We start from the raw sequence: 21137 nt of genomic DNA, 5'->3' as shown, positions 1-21137 counted from the left end.
AGTTAGCATTTATAGTTGTATAAAATGAGATTATATCAAGTCTGGAAATTACAAAAATTTTCGTTTAACATTTCAAAATCAAAACTTCATAATGCGCAAATTGTTGACTTTAGAAACATAATCGTAATGCACATAATGTACCTAAATTCCACAATTTCCAAATTATGAAGCTATGAATAGATATTTAAAAACCTTATAATTTTTATATTTAACATTTTGCGGTTCCTCTTATATTTAACCTAATAATCGACCGTTCCCATACATATCAGGTAACCTGTATATATTTAATAATCAAGGTTATCCACGACTCGCCTATAATTTTATTATTATACATGAGTTTATGAAATAATAATAATATTCATTATTCACTAGTGAATAATGGCTTCTTTATTCACCGCTTCCACTGATATCTCGATCCAAACTCCAAACAAGAGCTATTTGATGTTTTCAATGTCACTTTTTGCATTTATTTATGGGGTGTTTCAAAAGTTTTTTTTCTTGTCATAAGATTTTTAAAATATTTTTTCCTTTTTAGTAAGTCTCTCATGTTATATCTCGACGTGTAAACAAATTATTAAACACCATTACGGAGAAACAATGTTAAAATTCCCTCATTTTCTACTCTAAAATTCGAATTAATAATTTGAAGTTTTAAATGTAACTTTTTGCATTCATCTATGGGGGGTTTCAAAAGTTGTTTTTTAAAAATAAAAACTCATATTAATATTATCTAATTTTTTTTTGATAGTCCTGGATAAACTATAGTATTCTACTCGCATATAATGGCCATTATATGCTCGTTGAATAATATACTAATTTTATGGTAGAAATGTATTCATTTTTTTTTGTAGAAATGTATTCATTCAACAGTATTTCACGACAAATAAATAAAAAGGGTCCTACACGCAACGATACCTCAGAGATTTGAACTGTACAGTCCTTCGGTTCAGTCGAAATCTCAACGTGTAGTTGCGGTTTCGATAAGGATCTCATTGAAGAGACTAGATCTGCGATCTTTCAACATGCTGAATATTTTTAACTGCACAGACCACAGATTTATATAACTATAGACTGACGAAATTAACTTTTACAAAACCTGAACGTGTATGAAAGGATTGCTATCGATTTGTTAAGATCTGAACTGTGTAATTTGGTATGCAGATCAAATCGTTGCGTGTAGGGTTCCTTTAAGAAAAAAACAACACATTATGATTATATTATATAAAAATATTCATAATATGTAGTTTTTATGACTTAGGCTACTATTACGCTATCTAATTTCTATGCCAAAGATTTTATTTAATATAAAATAATTTGAGAGTGTAATATTGGTGATTTTATAAAAGATTGTCTATTAACACTGTCAAATTTTTCATCAAAAGATCTTTGACAAAGAAATTTGATAGTGGAATAGCGGCCTTACTCAAAACACTTCTTTGTGCTGTTCCTTTATTCTGAGTTTCTTTATTAATAGTATCATCTTTTTCACTACCTACCCAGTTTACTGGGATTTAGTTGTACGAAAGTTGTACCGTATCTTCTAGTTTCAGAATTTGGACCATGCGCTAGAAATAATAGTAAAAATACTACTTGACAATCATTTTTAAACTAAAACTATATTTTATACCTTCTCGACTAAATTTCAAAGTTGCTTGCTGCTTCTATTCGATTCCCTGCTGGTATGATATTGTATCAGCAATTTTATTATTACCTACTGAATATTGTTCTCTCACTAATATGGAAATTTGTAGAAGCCAATCATCTAATTCATATGTTTCTTCTTCAATTCCAGATCTTATTAAAAGTAAATTAATTACTCGGTATAATTTTTTTTGTTTGAAACTTACCTGTATTGTTGTTTTTTTTTCTTTGTTAAGACATTTATTGACCAAATTTCTGATTCTATCTTTCAACGTTCTAACAACTATATTTTCCCTGTTATTTGTAGAATATTAAATTGAGTTAAAGTCCACCTTGAATCATCATAATAATTTTGACGCAGTATTTTCTCTTGCTAGTGTTAGCGTTTTATCACCATCAGTTGACAAATGGATCCTTTTGTTGGATTTTTCTATTTTGAAAATTTTTAATTTATGAAGTATTTTGTCGCAAGTGATGAATAGCAGCACTGAAACTAATAGGAGTATAGACATTGTAACTGTTGGCAAATGCCTAAAATGAGCAGGAAAAACACCATTAAAGTCGAATTTTATTTAGCCTGTATATTTTAACCTTTATTTTTTTCTGTCACTTTGATACTTGGTTGTATCAAAACGGTGTACTCTATCCCCTTCAATTACGATGTCCACTTCGGTTTTAAAATTTGAACCATCTAGCTAGAAATAACAATAATACATTACACAATCGTCTTTAACTTAAAACTATATTTTATACGTTTTCCACTAAATTTCAGAGATGCTTGCTCCCTCAGTTCGATTCATTGCTGTTATAATGTTGTATCGGCAATTTTACTTTACCCTACTAAAAATTGATCTCTCAGCAACAGGGAAATTTGGAGAAGCAAATCATCTAATTCATATGTTCCGTATTCAGTTCCAAACCTATTAATTTATTTAATTTTATTTTTTTTCTTTTGGATGGGATTCTTCCATTTTGAAAATTTGTGATTTACAAATTATTTTGTGAAAAGTGATAAACCGCAGCACTCTAATAATAAACTAATAAGAGGATACACATTGTAAATATGGGCAAATGCTTAAAATGAGCAGATAAAACACCTGGCTAGATAGGGAGCAATGGCGACTGGGGCATCGGAAGACATCGAAAAACCGATTGGTAAAGCTGATATCTATATATGATTGACAAGGCTATATATATATATAGCAGTTATATATGCTGTAATGGCTATATATTATATCCTATTTTGTTTTTACAGGATTTATATATCGCTGATACGAAGGACAGTTGATATCAAAAACGTGATGATTAGAGGTAATGTTCGGATTATTTTTTTCTAAAAGTAAGAAGTCTGATTTTGGTTTTCTTGTACGCTATGTTCCCTACACTACTCTTGCATTACCTCTAGTGCACGCGAACAAGCTCTATAGAGCTCCCGCAAAAATGGGACATGAAACCCTGGGAAACTCCCTGGCTCACAGTAACCAAAGATGTATTTTAAATTATCATGAGTAATACATAATTGTTGTTGACGACCAGGGGGATACCTTTCAAGCAACCGCGCGTATACCCCCTTGCTCTATAATTCTTCGTTGCTTTTTACCGCAGCAGATTTCAACTCAGAGACAGTTTTGGGTGATACTATATTTCAAACTCCCTAGTTCTTTATCATTTTCTTCTCTTCAGTTGTACCAGTATTAAAAGAACTAACCTCGAAAGTTAAAAATGTCATTCCAAAACAAGTGTAAAATTTCACAATCGGACTAAGAATGAAAAACTCGAATAATACATACTCAGGTAACACATAAACCTTAACTGGAGCAAATTTAGAAGTAGTAATGTTTAAATTATACAAAAATGTATCTGTAAACCTCCATAATAGGAAGGCAGAAAGTAAATATAAAGTTTCATTTAAAAACCGAAAATTGCCAATGGAAATGAAACACCGCAACGGCAACGCCGATTTATAAATTGACTTTAATAATATCTGCGTACATTTGCCCTTTCATGGTAGAACCTTTTATTCTAACAGATTTGAGATACTACTTGTCCTATGTTCTAAAGCAGCACATGAATTGAATCTTTCTTTTTCATTGTTTTTTTTGCACCGTTAAATATATTTCTCTGTATATTCTCAGAGGTCTTTAAGATAGTGACTCGGATAGTGAGAATTTCCGTTTCTACTATGCTTCGTATATCTTCTCATAACTTTGACAACTTCACTACATTATTTAAATATTTCTCGATTGTTAATAGTTACAATTTGTACGAATCCTTTCCGATTTGAATAAGGTCGTTTTTCTTCTGATAGAGCAATAATGTTCACCTGATTACAATCAATAGCCCCAATTACACCTGAAATTTTTTTCATAAATCTAGTTGTTACTTAATTCATATGGAACGTATCTCTTGGAAAAATAATCCATTCCTGAGCTCACTCATTAATAACCAGAGTTTTATTATCTTGCATTAAATGGCTTACACAATTTTTTTTGCTGGCATGTTGGAAAATAGAAATTATTTCCTACAGCCGCAGCCCTTCGGTATAAACCCGTTGCAAAATAGTTCAATGTTAACAGTATACACTGTATTTGATCTATAGCTAAATTACTATTTCCAAATGAGGTAACAATATTGACAGTACTATCTTTTTGGCCATATCTTTAGAAAGCCTGAATAATGCAATGAATTGCTCTTTAGCAATTGAAAATGCATCACTTTCGCTTCTCTGCCACCTTTTTTCAAAGTTTATTTGACGAAATGTTTTTTCTTCTTGCACTTACTGCAGTACATATTAGCGATATTAGTTGAAGAATTGTAGCATCTCAAATTATAGATATGTATATTAAAAACCGCGCTATTTGAACAATAAAAATAACATATTACATATCATGAGGAGGCACTACACTCTGTGAATATTACGTCAAATTTCAATTTATTTATGTATATGTTACAGTTCAGTAGATATTCGGTTAATATCGACATTACCCGGTTAATCTCGAGAATAATACAATACAAAACAACCAAAAACAAAATCAAACTCAAACATTAACCTGACATCGGACTTTAACCATAACATATATAAGAAGAAAACATTCGACCAATGTGTACTACCAGTCATGACCGATGCATGCGAAACCTGAACACTTTAAACGGACATCATAAGGAAACTGCAGGTCGCACAACGTTCAATAGAACGAAATATGCTGGGAATAGCCAATAGCCAATAAAGAACGTAAAAGAATAGAGTGGATACGACAAAAGACCCAGGTAATAGATGTCATCCACAGAGTCAAATCCCTCAAATGGCAATGGGCAGGACACCTGGCAAGAAGAACGGTCAAAAGATGAACCACAAAAATTACAGCATGGTACCCTCGAGGAATTAAGAGACCTAGAAGAAGACCGAACTTGAGATGGGAATATTGATATTAGCATATATTAGGAAATTAGCCGGGATAACTTGGGCCCGCATAGCCACCAATAGACAACAATGAACCCAACTACAAAGAGAGTATGGGAGGGAGGCTACACCCTAATTCGAAATGGTTGAATAAGCTGAAAATGGTGATGATGATGTGAAATGAGAAAAAGAAACTTTCAAACTTGTTTCCCCCTGCTGGACATAAAATCGATAAAACCAAAGACATTATAAAGATAGACCGAACATCTCATTCATAAATACTCGTTGGAAATGTATCAAATATTCCAATGTGTCAAACAAGGACAGAAGAGACAGGGAAGTCTAAAATTTCCGACCCCGGCAACTAGGCGCATTTGGATTGTTCTCCTGGCCAGTGGCGTATCGTTTTTTGGAAGGAATTTAATTAGTAAAATAAAAGTAAAGTAATTAGTAAAATTTTTACTCCATATTAATATACTTCATTTCAACACTTTTTCGTCAGATGAGTTTTGTTATAAGGTCTAATATAATAATATAATTAATATCCCATATATACTAGTTTAAATTGAAAATCGCTCCAACGTCGATTTTCATTTTAAACTTTCAGTTACTTCTATATAAACTTTCAGTTACTTTTGAATATTTACAGGGTGACTCAAGTTTCTGAAACAGTTCTATATTAGGCTTGTGGTTGGTGACTTTTCTTTCAATTTTTTTTCAGAATATGGAGGCAATGGTGAAGCACATTTTATATATTTTTGTAAACATAGGTGGCCGGAACATATTTTCAAACTAATGTTGTAGATTTACTATTAAACTTCCATTCCAGAAATACCTAGGGTTGCCACCTGTCCTTTTTTGAAAAGGACAGTCCTTTTTTGGAATAACTTGTCCTTTGACTTTTTTGACTTAAAAAGTCATTTTTATTTACGTATTTTCCCTGAGAAAATTACCTACAGCAAACAGAAATATTCTTTTCGTCCAAATTTAATTAGAGATGTTATAAAACTTATAAATAAATTTTTCTTGTTTAGAATAGGCAACATTATTTAGAACTTCCCGTTTAATCTCAAATGATAGTTTAGGTTTTAGTTTTACCTTTTTTGATCAAAACTGTTGACCAAACCAAACCAAGAACTTTTCGAAATTAGTAATTAGTAACGATTTAGTTAGTTCGCAATCGATAGCTTCCTGTGAAATACTGTGTAATAGTTGTTTAATCTTGTATTATTAATAACTTCCTATACCTAAAATCAATATTTAATTAGAAAATTGTGTTTTTTTGAAAATATAAGACAAAATTTGACTTTCGGTCTTCTTCTTGTATTATGATGGCTTTGATACGAAGCAATTACCTTTTAGTCTCTCAATAGAAGGCATTTATCATTGAAAGTATCAAATCTGTGTGCTACAGTATGGGATTTCTGTCGCATAATAATGAATATTACGTTTATTTACAAACCCATTACTTTTAAAGGTAGCTTTATCAGAAAATCAAATTTTAGTTAAATGTCTGAATCTTCATGAACTGTATTAAGCATATGTATTGCGGTTTGAATAACCCTGTATGTTGACAAACATATTTTGAAAATTTGCGTTACCAATTGAAAATGTGCGCCCGCATCTTGTGTAAAAAATTGAGATAAAAATCACAAACCAAAAACGTAATAGGTAAAAAGCTTTTTGGAGGCCTGGGTCACTCTGTATATAAGTATGTATAAAACTAGTAGTCTAAAAATTATTTACAGTTCGTCCCATTCTAAAAAAAAGGTAAACACACCGTACAAATAACTCTAGGAAGAGGTATTTGTACGGTGGTAAAAATTGTCTAAACAACGCCGAAGGGGCAGATATAATAAAGCAGTAAAATGTAAAAAAGGTCGGGTAAACACCTTTGTTTATTTGTTGAGCAAAATTCCTTTAGAATATCGTATATAATGACCAAAATATGACAAATCTTAAGAAAAAAAAGTCACTTTCTGGCTTATAATAAAGTTTCAAATGCAACGTTTATATTCAAATTTGTTATGATCTACAACAGTTAGATAGTAATTGAGACGAATTATAATTCAATTACCGGCTACTACGTTCTTGTTTTAATAGATCAAAATTCAACAAAAATAATTAGAAATTATTTTAATTGTAAGGGGCTCCCTTGTGGGACGCCTATGTACAATTACGGCGGAAATTTGTACCTACCTGTGAAAAGACAAATTCGGGTAATTTGAGCTTATTTTTCCACACACTTGATACTGTCGTACCATATTGAAAATTCGCAGATTCAAAAGTACGTTAAACAAAAACAAAAACTACTGAAAACACTGAAAAGTTCACTTCGGACTTGATTCCGACTTCAAACACACCGTAAGCTAAACGTAGTACGCTATAACGGACCAAACCAAGGGCCGTGGCGAGGGGTGGTGGGACGGACGGCTCATTTTCATTCGGAAGACTAGGAGCGACGTTGCCAATAGTTCTAGACGTTTTAGCACATTAAACAGTAAACATGTCCTTTAATAGTAACGCATATATCTTCTTATTAATAACATATTATTACCCATGCTTCTTTAAAAATAAACTATTAATTTAATTAAGAAATTGAGATTTATTGATATCCGGTGAAGGTTTTAAAGTTACCTTTTCTGCAAATCAAACTAAGTAGATAGGCGCAAATTTTAGATGTGGCAATGTCGCCTTCGTCTATCTCAGTTGGTTTTTACACTACGTAGTCAACCTCCGATTGTTTGATCGGGTTAAAATGCACAATGTGATATCTGTTCTTCCTAAATCTATGGATAAAACAAAGATAAAACTACAATTAATATGAACGCAGTCAAGAATTATAAGTTAGGTCTTGTTAATTTAGGAAAATTGGAAACTAGGACAATATCGAGGAGCAAAATAAACCACGTTTACCCTTCGGTAACTGAGGATCGTTTGTTTATTGCAGACAAATCAACTGTCCAGGAAATCAAATACGGTTAAATATGTAAATGATAGGGGGTGTCATAAGTAATAAAGAGTAATATTTTAAACTCATCTCAACACCCCCACTTGTTTAAAATATTATAAGAACATAAACACTGAAAGAAAATCTAGAAAATAAAATGGCTAGTTTTGGTAAATACCATTGCGTTGAATTCAGTCGGAGGCCATCTTATCAGTGGTATTTTACTAGCAAAACAAATTTTCTTAACCGACAAAAAATGCTTAACGTTTCAAGACGTATATCTCCTTCCTTATAAGTTATTTTGAGTTCAAATGCACGTAGTAGTTTGTCTACGTAATATTGGGACACCCTGTATAATATATATTTGTATGTACTAAAAAATGTGGTTTTAACTTAAAATTATTTGGTTTGGTTGTTACTACAAGAATATCTAATATCTACTTATTATTTATTCCATACCCTGTATATAAATATTAAAGAAAACAACTTAGTAATTAGCGAATTATGTTCGACAGCAGTATTGTTTCATTAGTGAATCCGTCAGTTTTGTTGGCTAAACCTTGTATGTTGATGTTAAATATGTTCAAATCATCTACATGTACTTCTTCACATTGCACCCAAGGACTTTTTTTTCAAGTGAAGATAACGACCCGTAGATCAGACACTGAATATCCGATTTTTAGCTGACCCACCATTGCTAGGCGACCATTTATTTATTTACGGGGGTTTATTTAGATTTTCTAATTTGGTGTGGATAACTTCTCACGTCTCAAAAGGTTCGCAATCCCTGTTTAGTCTAGTCCTATTATTGTACTTTAACTATACGTACGTTTATTTATAATGTCTATGGGGTGCTGAATTCGAATCTAAGGTTTGCTAACAAAATTTCGTGACGGAACATGAAGAAAAATGCAAAAAGCTGTATTTTTTGGGGTTTTTTGTTTATAACTAAAAAATATCAACTTTTCGTACATACATTTTCTGTTAAAAATTAAAGTAAATATAATTTCGATAGTTTTTGTTAATTAAGTTCTTTTTGAAAAAGAAGTTCGGGCTCAACAGCCAGTTGAAAATTAGAGTTTTTGGTTGTCTCTGCAAGTACCTACTTTTTGTACAAAACTGTTAATTTATGATTAAAGTCTAGTAGGATGTGTTTTTTTAGCCAACCATACCAACAGGTATGGTAGGCTATTAAGATCGGCAAAAAAGAGTTTTTTTAATTTCACTCAAAATGAGTTATTTGGGTCATAAATGACCTAAATACAAAATATTTTCATGGTGTCTGTCTGTCTGTCCATCTGTCCGTCTGTAACACGATAACTCAAAAACCGCTAAACCGATTTTAACCAGATTTGGCACAAAAATACTGTGGCATCCGAGAATCTGGCCATTAGTTTTTGGTGGGGGTGGGGGGTTGGTAAGGGGGTATGGGAGGGGGTTAAAAATTTTTAAAAATCGTAACTCCAAAATTACAGTAGCTAGCCAAACGCGGTTTTCAATTTAAGATTATGAATAATATTTGCAACAAAATTTGTAATAACATCAAAATCAGTCAAAGTCGCAGTTTTTGAGATAAAGAAAAAAATTGAAAAAAATCCTTTACTTTGAAACTAGAAGAACTGCCTACCAACTTTTTATTAACATATTTTAGAATGGGCGGCTATACGTGCCTCCCGGCGCCAATTTTTTTAGTTATAGTTTAATGTCATATAGACAGTGATTACAACAATCGTACCACCTCCGATAATAAAATATCAAATTTATATTATATTTAAATTATGTGTAAATATAAGTACAGGTATAGTTGCAGACGAAAGACTGTCACTGTTAAAAGAGAAAAGTAAAGTAAAGTAAAATAAAGATTTCAGTTAACGTCTCCTTTTTGCTGCCAGGGCTAATCTGGACGGGGTCTACTTTGTTTACGCGGAATCCGAACCGCGGTCCTCGGCCATATCATGGTCAATGGCCTACCGACTTGGCAAGTGTCTAAATCGACTCTTACTCACGAGATATCCGATCTCATCCGGCCTCGAACCCGGCGTGAATGAGCAGTGTGTGTCAATAGATTTTACACTTTTGCCTTTTTTTGGACAACAGCACGATACAGAGTTTCGAACCGGTCACCCGTCCATCCACTAGTATTGTCTTACGTCGCTTAACTTCGGTGTTCTAATGGGAACCGGTGTTTCGACGTAGCTGGGCCGTTGCCTAAAAGAGAAAAGTATAGAGGGCGTTTTTAGTGACCATTCTTAAATTAAGTATCAAATTTAAATGAATTGAAAAAGTAAAACCTTGTAATAATGAACAATTCTGTACATATAGAAAACAGAGCTATAATTACAATCCAACTACACATCTCTATCGAAAAATCGATTTTCTTTTTTTTCTATTTCTATTCTATTTCTTTTCTATTTTTTCCTTTCTACTTTCTTTTTTTTTGATGAGGTGTTATTCAACCAAACCCTCATATAATGAACAAAAAATAAATCCAAACTAGTGGGAGTAGAAGAGCACACTTGAAAAGGTCTGGTTCTAGTGCCAACCACTTTGAATTCGACACCCGGTTCGATACTGTAGTACATTTCTTGCAAGGACAAGAAAGACTGTCTAGAAATATTATGAATAACAATCGACTAGTGTATTTCTTAGAAGATATATTATAAAGCGGTTTGGTTTGAGTGAAAACGGAAAATCAGGTGCTGCCCACCCTGTAGAGATTTCCTTATAAATTCAATGCCACCGCCAAGAAACAACCATTTACCGGGGATTATTTTTACACGCTGCACCTATCACAGCAAAAATAGGACAGGTATAAATACTGCCATTGATCTTTAGAACGAGATTAGTATTGTGCAAATTCTATCAATATTCCACCTTCGCTCCATTTTCCCGTTGAAGTCGCAACGATAAACCCTCATCATGATATTGGTCGTAGCAGCGGTCACTTTCTTTCTACTAGCCTTGCTATAATGTCCCTAATAAATATATGATAATATAATGCACCATTCAGGTATGTATCTAGGTTCGTTTTTATAAATAAACGGCACGCAATTAACAATTCTAATTCGGTCAGAAATAACCACTTTTTTCGCATGCATATTCATTAAATTTTTCAAACGCTTTGCTTTCTGTAAATTTCAGTCTGTATTCTTAATATAGATAGTTATAATTATAGATCGTATAATTAATGTATAATAACTTTTTATTAAAGCTATTAGGTACAATAAAATTATGCAGATCTATAATTTTTTATTTTCAGTCAGAGATGTAACATATAGGGCGGCCCATTGCAAACGTTCCGCAAGGCATAACGGCTAGGGTATTTTTTTTTCAAAAAATCCAAAAACACGTCAATTTTGTTTGTTCAACCCTCTAAGCGGGGGTGTCATCCCCCACCTTTTTTCAAATGGGAAGGGGGGTTAAGTGGTGCCGCAATGAAAAGAGGTTTCTATTCTCTATATTTCCCCGCCTCGTTTTTGAAAATCGGTCGAGTCATTGAGAAAATATGAAGGATTGAAATTTGAAAAGTTTATTTAAACATTTATCAGAGTAAATGATAAGGATAAATTCCTTCTACCAATTTGCTGTTTTTTCTTATTATTTCTAGGTTGAAACGATCAGGTGCGGTAGTTGCTAGATAGGTCTTCTGTGACTTGTGCGTTGAAGTTCTTCTCAATATCGTTAAACTGACCCACAATAGAATTTCGAAAAATACCAGCCCACACGTTCAATTTCTGAGGGTTTTGTGTGTGCACCTCGTGAAAAACCCTGGGGTTGTCCTCAGCCCAGTATCGACAGTTGTACCGATTAACTACACCGTTCAAAAAGAAAGTACACTCATCCAAAAAACACACATTAAATAGGAAATTATTATCATTCGCCACTCGTTCACTCATAGTTTCACAAAATTGAAAGCTACGAACAAAATCGTCTTCATTGAGTTCTTGTACCAGCTGAATTTTGTACGGGTGAACTTGTTTCTTTTTAATATCCTTTGGACACTTGTACGATTCACGCCGGTCTTATTGGCTAATTTTCTTGTACTCAGCGTACTATCCATGGCAACTTGGCCCAATACGAATACCTCCATAGCTTCATTTACTACAGGATTTTCCCTCTGCCTCTTTTTATTCATAACGAAACCAGTTTCGCGTAATTTTGCTACTAACTCGCGAACAATTTTGCTATAAAGGGGTTTGTCAGGATGGCGTTCATTGAACATCTGCGCAACCCGCATATCTGCGCATTGCCACATTCATTATTTTTAAAATAAAGTTCGATTATTTCCACTTTTTCTGCAAGTGAGTACACCATAATTGTTAAAAAGTTTAACGATATTGACAAGAACTTCAACGCATAAGTCAAAGAACAGCTATCTAGCAACTACCGCACCTGATCGTTCAACCTTGTGGCAAGTGAAAAAAATGCGTAAACATCTAGAAATAATAAGAAAAAACAGCAAATTGGTCGAAGGAATTTATCCTTATCATTTACTCTGATAAATGTTTAAATAAACTTTTCAAATTTCAATCCTTCATATTTTCTCAATGACTCGACCGATTTTCAAAAACGAGGCGGGAAAGTATAGAGAATAGAAAGCCCTTTTCATTGCGGTACCACTTGACCCCCCTTCCCATTTGAAAAAAATTGGGGGATGACACCCTCGCTTAGAGGGTTGAAGATTTTGCAATCAGTTTTGGAGCAAAAGTTGTCCCCCTTACAAACAAAATTGACGTGTTTTTGAATTTTCTGAAAAAAAATGCCCTGGCCGTTATGCCTCGCGGAACGTTTTCGATGTGCCACCCTGTATAATTAAAACATAAAAATACCGACACGCGTCTACTACGTTTTTTTTTACGAATTTAATGTGTTAATTTAATGTTTTTTTTTGTTCAAACTGGACAATTTACAGGGTGTCCCACTAAGAATAGCTCTGGACTGTATCTCGGAAAGTATTAGCCGTAGGACTTGATGAAAAAAATATTTATAACTACATCGTATCTAGGCAAAATTTCTCAAAAATACCATTTTGTTATTTTCCATAGCAGTTACGCCCTCTAGCGGCCGTTCTACAAACTTCAAAATAATTTCCAGCAATTTCTCATAGTCTCTTTAGTATAAATATTTTTTTTTCCGCAAGCCCTACGACTAATACTTTCCGAGATACAGCCGCTATATATACAGAGCTATTCTTAGTGGGACACCCTGTACAGGGTAGGTCAAATTGGAGATTTTTAAAGAGAAACACCCTTTTCTACAGGAAATAGACGAAAACTAATATCGGTGTCTGGAGCTCATTTTTTGATCAAAAACATGATGGTAAAAACCGCACATCAATATCTGTTACCATTTCGGAGTTACGAGGTGTTTTTCAAAAATGTGCACTTTTAACAAATCGTTGTAACTTCTTTGATATGGAAAATTTTAGGTTTTTATGAAGACTTTTCCAAAGTCATTCGAAAATGTCATGCCATTTGTATAACAATTTGTACGTACCTAACCCTTTTTACATTTTTTTTTCTTTGCCAAAATATATGCTTGTAACTGGGAAACACATCTTTAAGACTTTTTAATTTTAACGCATTATTAAGCTTGTGTTAATTTCAAATCCGTAAATACAGCCAGAGCTACATCAGGAGAAAAATTGCCGAATTGAATATTGGTGTCACTCATTGATATTTTGAACTCAGTGCCTTTCGATAGAGTTTTCATTTAAGGTTTCAACGATTAGAAAACCATCTTTACTACTCCCACTAGCCTTAAAGCTCATAGAAGTTGTAGTATACCCAATTCTTCTTTTGAATGCTCTTTTATTAACCTTTTAACGAGTCTTTGTTTCGTTTTTATACTAGCCAATTAAAATGAAACTTTTGGGAGTTAAACTTGAAATCCCTGTGATTAATAAAATATCTTCCAGCTACGATTTATTATATTTGCGAAACTTGTTTAATGAAAAGCAATTTTTTACCAGTTTCGATGTAAAAACAATGCAAAATTATTGCAGCTGTGTCTCAACACCTTTCTTTACTCTCCAAAAAATCGTTTATGGGAATTTTGCTACTGCACTGCAACGGTTTCTTGTAGACATATTTGTTTTAAAAAAGTAATTCTAAGTTCTCGAATAGTTGAATTTAACTATTTTAAATAGTTTTTTTCTTAATTTTTGTATTTTTTTTGCTTCCGACGACGGAAAGAGATAAACTTTCCGAAACGTTAAGCATTTTTTTCTTTGATAGGCAAACTTGTATAACTGTAAACATAACTTCTGACAAGCAGTGTCCGTTTAGGTTTAACGCAGAAGTGCTTACAAAAAATAACTGTTTTATTTTGTAGATTTTCTTGCAGTGGCGAAATACCCATAAAGGATTTTTTTGGAGAGATGAATCCGCCACATAGGTATAGATATTTTTTTACCTTTCTTTTCATCGTCACTAAGAGAGTTGAGATCCAAAAAATACATCACAAATCACAACATCCCACAAAACGGTCAAACTGGCCTTAGGTGTTGGTTTCAAAACACCATTTTTTTCTTGAGGACTACAAAAATTTCTTGGCGACTGAAAAAAGTGTTTTTTTAACAGTCTGGCGACGGCCGGTAAAATATATATGGGCATGGAAACTACAAACATTCTAGCATCAAAATTTCTTACTACTTTTTGGTCAGTATCAGTAACTCAATTTTTCTACATCATTAAATATACAGAAAGGTCCACAGACATAGGAAAAATCAAGTCCATTTAGCGTGTGTCGCAATTTTCACACCTTAAAAAATAGTTTTTTTATAGCTATGGTAACTGCAGCGACTATGAAAAAAGCTGTGTGGTTTTCATAGAAAATAAGGGCACCTGTAATTCATTTGAGAATGTTATAAATCGCTAAAAGAGATTTCAAATCTCTTGGATTTCTATTAATATTAAATAAATTTTATTAAAAATTGAACTAAAATTGTTAGTATCATTAAAAAGAATTCAAATTCAAAAATTGTATCAGTCAAATTCCCTCATTTAAGGTGAATATTAAAGTAAATATAAATACAGCTCATTCTAAGCTCTACTTATCTTAAGAAAAATTTAAATCATTGGTGCAATTGGGCCTTAATGGCATTTCAAATGAATAATAGTATTAATAATGTACAGGGTAGGTCAAATTCAACGCTTTTAAATGGAAACACCCTTTTCTATAGGAGATAGACAAAAATTAATATCGGTGTCTGGAGCTCAATTTTTGTCAAAATCATGATGGTGAAAACCGCATATCGATATCTGTTACCGTTTCGGAGTTACGGGGTGTTTTTCAAAAATATGCATTTTTAACAAATCGCTGTAACTTTTTTGCTATGGAAAATTATGTATTTTTATGAAAACATTTCCAAAGCACCTTTTTACGTAGAATTTAATGGTTTAAGTATATTTTTTTTAAATGAATAATTTAAGAATTATCAACAGAAAATTTGATTTTTTATATGGGACACCCTGTATATTTTTAATTTATTGAAAAGAATTTAAAATTACCTTTCCAAAAATATAATACACTTGATATTTTGCTCGATTCCTCTTCGAGATATAGAGTATATAAAAATTCGGCCCGCTTTAAATAAGTAGGCTTTGAACGGCACAGGCTGTAAAGCAAAAAAAATCTAGCTGTGAGCATCAATTAAAACGAAAATAATATTTGCTATGAGAGCTTTGCAGAATTTTATAACAATTTAAAATGTATTTAACCAACATCAACACATTTAAACTATATCTAATAACAATAAAAATAAATAGCAAACCAAGAAATGAGATTTTGCTACAAGCGTTCGACATATCGACCGTCTTCTGTTATGGAAAGACGGGGCAGTTTTTGAACATTTCTCGCGGAATTTATTAACTCAGTGGGGGTGAAAGATACCCTCTCATAACTGCTAAGTATTTCTAATTCTTGTCTAGATTATACGGAAGAATAAGGAACCTTTATTCTTCCGCAAATATATCCATAGGATTAGATCCATGGGCACTAAGTCAGGCGGCCTCGACAGCCAACGGCTGGGATGTTGGTTAGCTATTCAATTGTTCTTGAAGTTGGCTGCAAAAATTTGCTGATAACTTCAGCGTTCAGAGGTGGGTGCGTTGTTTTGCTGGAAAAATATGTTTTCGAGTTCCATTAAGGGTATATTATCAATAAGGGGTCCAAAGCCTACTAGTTAAAAGTGGCGAACTTTTAAAAATTCTGTATTTCGAAGGGGATTATAACAAAATATCAAGTGTGGTATATTTTTGGAAAGGTAATTTTAAATTCTTTTGAGTTAATTAAAAATATAGAGGGTGTCCTAAATAAAAAATCAATTTTTCTGTTGATAACTCTTAAATTATTAATTTAAAAAAAATTATACGTAAATCATTAAATTCTACGTAAAAAGGTGCTTTGGAAATGTTTTCATAGAAATACAAAATTTTCCATAGCAAAAAAGTTACAGCGATTTGTTAAAAATGCACATTTTTGAAAAACACCCCGTAACTCCGAAACGGTAACAGATATTGATGTGCGGTTTTCACCAACATGTTTTTGATGAAAATTGAGCTCCAGACACCGATATTAATCTATCTCCTATAGAAAAGGGTGTTTCCATTTAAAAGCGTCGAATTTGACCCACCCTGTACATTATAATAATAATACATGTTATATCATAGTGTGTATTAAAACTACTAAAACACTTTTAAACTGGTATTATATTAACAACTTTTGTTTTTTTAATCCAAAAAAAAAAATAAAAGTAACAAATTTCTCAATCAAAATATTTCTAGTCCTGAATAGGACCTTTGTTTTCCCATGTTCGACAAGGGAATGTAAACGGTAAAAAAACAGGATAATGAAATTTAAAAAATTACAAAAATTGTTCAAAAATGCCTCCCTCTTGCATTAAACAATAACCCAAACGATCATAAAATCCCCTCCTCACATTGGATAACATATCAGGGTGACAGTGTCAAAGGCATTAAATATTTTCTGCCTTAACTGCTCCAAGTTTTGAATTTCTTCATGGCCGTAAATTTTAGATTTTATGTACCCCCATAAAAAGAAATCATTCACCGAGAGGTCGGTGACCTTGGCAGCCACAAGACGGTTCCATGCCCACTAATTACCCTATTGCCAAAAGTATTGTTTAAATATTCTTGCACAATACGACCATTGTGTGCTGGACATCCATCTTGTTGCCACCAAATATCACCAAATCTCTCGCCAAATAATCGTCGAATCGCCGGTAGAATTTGCTGTTGCAATAAATTCAAATATTTCGCAGTATTTAAATTGCCCTCAATAAAAAATGGTCCAGTAACGTTTTCCCCTACAATACCCGCCCAAAAACATTTAGTTTTTGTTGATATTGGGTTCGCACATTATCAAACCTGTGCAAATTTTCTCTTGACCAATATCGCACTTGCGTGGAGTTTTGCCGATTTAATAAGGAAAAGGACGACTCATCAGTAAAAACAATTCTCCTAAGAAAATTTTCGTCAAGATTTACCTTTTCCATCATTATTTCACAAAACTCCATACGGCGAAATTGATCGTCGGGGAAAATTTCATGAACCTTTCTAGCTTTTCTTGAACGATAACCATGTTTTTTGGGGACCCTTTTAACTGTTGTTGTACATACTTGAATTTACTGCTTCAGCAACTTGTACACAGCTTCTATTTGGATTTTCCTCGACTGCAGCGCATATTAATATTTTTGTTTCTTCACGAGAATTATCTTCAATTGTTGGTTTCTTATGCATGTGGGGAGTAACGCAGCCATATTTTTCAAAATTTTCTTTTATCCTGTGAATGGAGGCTTATGAAGGCACCGGTCTATTTTCGAAAGCTTGTCTGAATCCCGTTTTTATTTCTTCAATCGACTTGTTCTGATAAATCCACTTAATTATCTGAATTTTTTCATTAACGTGATACACATCCATTTTTAAATGTGATTCAAGAATCTGAGATAAATAATTTCGAACTTATTAAGTTTAAATAAAATGAAATTAAACGTCAGTCTAAACAAAACTGTCATTTTTGAAAACTTGTCAAAATTTGGACACACGCTAAATGGACTTGATTTTCCTATGTCTCGAAGTCTATGGACTTTTCTGTATATCTGCAAAACAAAGGCAGGAAGAATTTTAACGAATAATATACGTACAGCATAATAGTACATACCTTCGGCAATCTTTAAAATAATTTGGTTTTGGAATAGAAATAAGAGTATAAGCACTTGTAAATATTTTGTTTTCGTATGACCTCTGCCTCGCTGAGCAGAAAACGACTAAATTTGGTGATCAAAATGTATCGAAATACAAAGAATATACACGACCAAAAAATAATTGTTGCATTTGTGTATCAATTGGAATGTCTACTATTTATTCTTATTAGTACACATTTTTTGGCTTTTACACATGGTTTTGTCCTGCTAGAATTACCATCCGCCGCATCGCATGGTTACATCGTATCTATGTTATTTTTTTCTTTAGTTTCACTCTTTTTTTTAACATACATTTCTTGCCTTTTCTTCTTTTCATTTCTGTATTATTATTTGTTTCATAAATGTTCCTACTTTACTCCAGATTTCGTTGGTTTTGCTCATTTTCGTGATCAAGATGTTAGGAGTTAATACGCCTGCATCCGTGAATAATCCGATTTAACTTACCTCAGCCAAGCAAATGACCAATATAGTTCTATAAACTCTAATAAAAAGTCTCTGTTCCACTGTCTAATATCCGACATTTTTGTAACCAATCAAAAAATAAAATGTTGAACGTCACCTTCGCTGCAAAATGCGTGGCCGGTCAAACTGTTGACACCACACCTTGAGCAAAAAGGACGTTTTAATCGTACACTTCGTTTTTGGGACATTTTCACCCGAACGTTTTTAACCGTTGCGTCGGTTAAAGATTATATAGGGTGAGTCTTAAATAAGTGCAAATAGTTTTAGGGGTAGTATATCTCGACCCCAGAATCATGATTATGAGGTTTTTTCGCGAAATTTTTAAATTTTATGAAAGATTTTTTTTTAGTTTTTAGTTAAATACCATAATTTCTTGATTATATGGCAACATAAATGGTAATAAATTAAGTTTACAAGAAAGAAAATCCATAAAAGGTCCAGTGATTCTAAAAATTGAAGCGAAAAATATTATTCTTTCGAAATTTTCAAAGTAAAATAACTCGGTTATTTTGGACTTTGAAAAACGGTAAAAGAGAAAATATGTTTCTTTTATCGAGATCTATTAGCCCCGAAAATATTTGCTCTTATTTAAGACTCACCCTGTATAATGACTTGAAAATAAAACGTGCATTAAATATAATAATTAATCCATACTTTAACCTAGTTATAATAAATTATGTAAATACTATTTTTTTTAAATAATTAGTAATTAAATAATAAATAATGCTTATTTGATAAAATCGTTTTAGTTTGAAGAATGGGTTTCTATTATTTTGCTTTTCAATCAAAGATAAGTATAGTAAACCTTGACAAAGCCATGTATGGAATGAAATGCTGTTTTCTACTAGTTTAACAGAAGATATTTTGTACGCTTTACGCAACATTTTCTATAATTTCCATTTGTATACAATAAGGTGGTCGTTAAAAATTATTTTTTTCCGGTGCCCCCAAAAAAAACTCCCTTTTGACGAAAAATTATAGGGAATTTTTTTTGGGGTTTTAAACAAAAAGAGCACGTGCCAACGACCAACTGAAATTGCCACTTCAATAGCAAACTTCAATTGGCACGTGTTCTTTTTCTTTAAAACATCAAAACAATTTTTCGTAGTTTTTCGCCAAAAGTAAAGATTTTTTGGGGCGCCGGAAAAATTTTGATTTTTAACGACCACCCTAGTATACAATCAAAATTATTTACTAAACTATAATATATAGTATTTATTAAATATAATGCCTAATAAGAATACAATACAAATACTTTTAAATAAATTTATTAAAGAATATAAAATTAAATGTCCAAGCAACAAGAAAATTATACGAGGGTTGCAGTAGCACAGTTAAACTTGGAAACAACATTTCCCAAGAATTTCTTGTGAATAAGGGCTTAAGACAAGGGTGTTCATTAGCACCAACTTTATTTAAAGTATATTTGGAGGAAGTACTGAAGTGTTGGAAGATGAAATGCCGTGGAATGGGAATCCCAGTAGGAAAAGACACTTTATATACCTTACTCTTTGCCGACGACCAGGTCTTGATAGCGGGAGACAGAGACGACTCCAGTTATATGTCTAGAAAACTGCATGAGGAATATTCGAAATGGGGCCTAACAATAAACACAAAATAGACGGAGTACATGGTAGTGGGTGATGACGAACGTGAGGATTTGGATGTAGGAATCGGTACAATTAAAAATGTCTGTACATTTAAATACTTGGGCGTCACTTTTACAACAAATAGAAAAAGCACTCAAGATATTGCAAATAAAGTTGGTCAAGGAAAAAGAGTTATCGGTCAACTTAACTCGTTGTTGTGGATTGACAAAATTTCCCAAAAAACTAAAATTCTACTTTATAAAGCCATTGTAGAGAGCATTACCACTTATGGCGCTGAAACGTGGGAGCTAAACAAAGTAGAGAAAAATAAATTGCTGTCTCTTGAAATGGATTTTTGGCGAAGAAGTTGTCGCATTTCAAGACTGGAACACATCTCAAATCAAAGAATATGAGAAATTATAGGAGAAAAAGAAACTATTCTCGACGCCATTGACGGCAAAATACTAAGTCGGTACGGACACCTCCAACGAATGGATGATAACCGATGGCCGAAAAGAATTCATTCATGGACACCAAGCGAAAGGCGGAAACGTGGAAGACCACCTCGAAGATGGAAGCAGGGCGTAGTTGACGCTATGAATTCTACGGGCCTCCAGGAAGAAGACTGGACAGACAGAGATCTGTGGAAGTTGAGAAGCGGGAGACGACGAATGCCGATCGCTCTGTATAAAACACATTCATCGGTTCAATACCCGATGTCTACTGCAACCCCAACGACCTAAAGCCAAGAGTGAAAACAAAAATATATAGTATACAGGTCAAAGAAACGAAACAAAATATATATATATATATATATATATATATATATATATATATATATATATATATATATATATATATATATATATA

The 21137-nt window shown here is 32.8% G+C and overlaps 1 protein-coding gene across 1 annotated transcript in view; it reads left to right on the top strand.

Moving 5' to 3' along the window:
* LOC115887075 (pseudouridine-5'-phosphate glycosidase-like) overlaps positions 1-21137 on the top strand; it is a 229706-nt gene that overhangs the window by 195816 nt on the left and 12753 nt on the right. The window lies entirely within an intron of this gene.

The sequence above is a fragment of the Sitophilus oryzae genome, unplaced genomic scaffold (assembly GCF_002938485.1).
Source record: "Sitophilus oryzae breed Bouriz unplaced genomic scaffold, Soryzae_2.0 scaffold_551_pilon_pilon, whole genome shotgun sequence".
Lineage (NCBI taxonomy): Eukaryota > Metazoa > Arthropoda > Insecta > Coleoptera > Curculionidae > Sitophilus > Sitophilus oryzae.
This window is presented reverse-complemented; position numbering and strand designations above follow the sequence as displayed.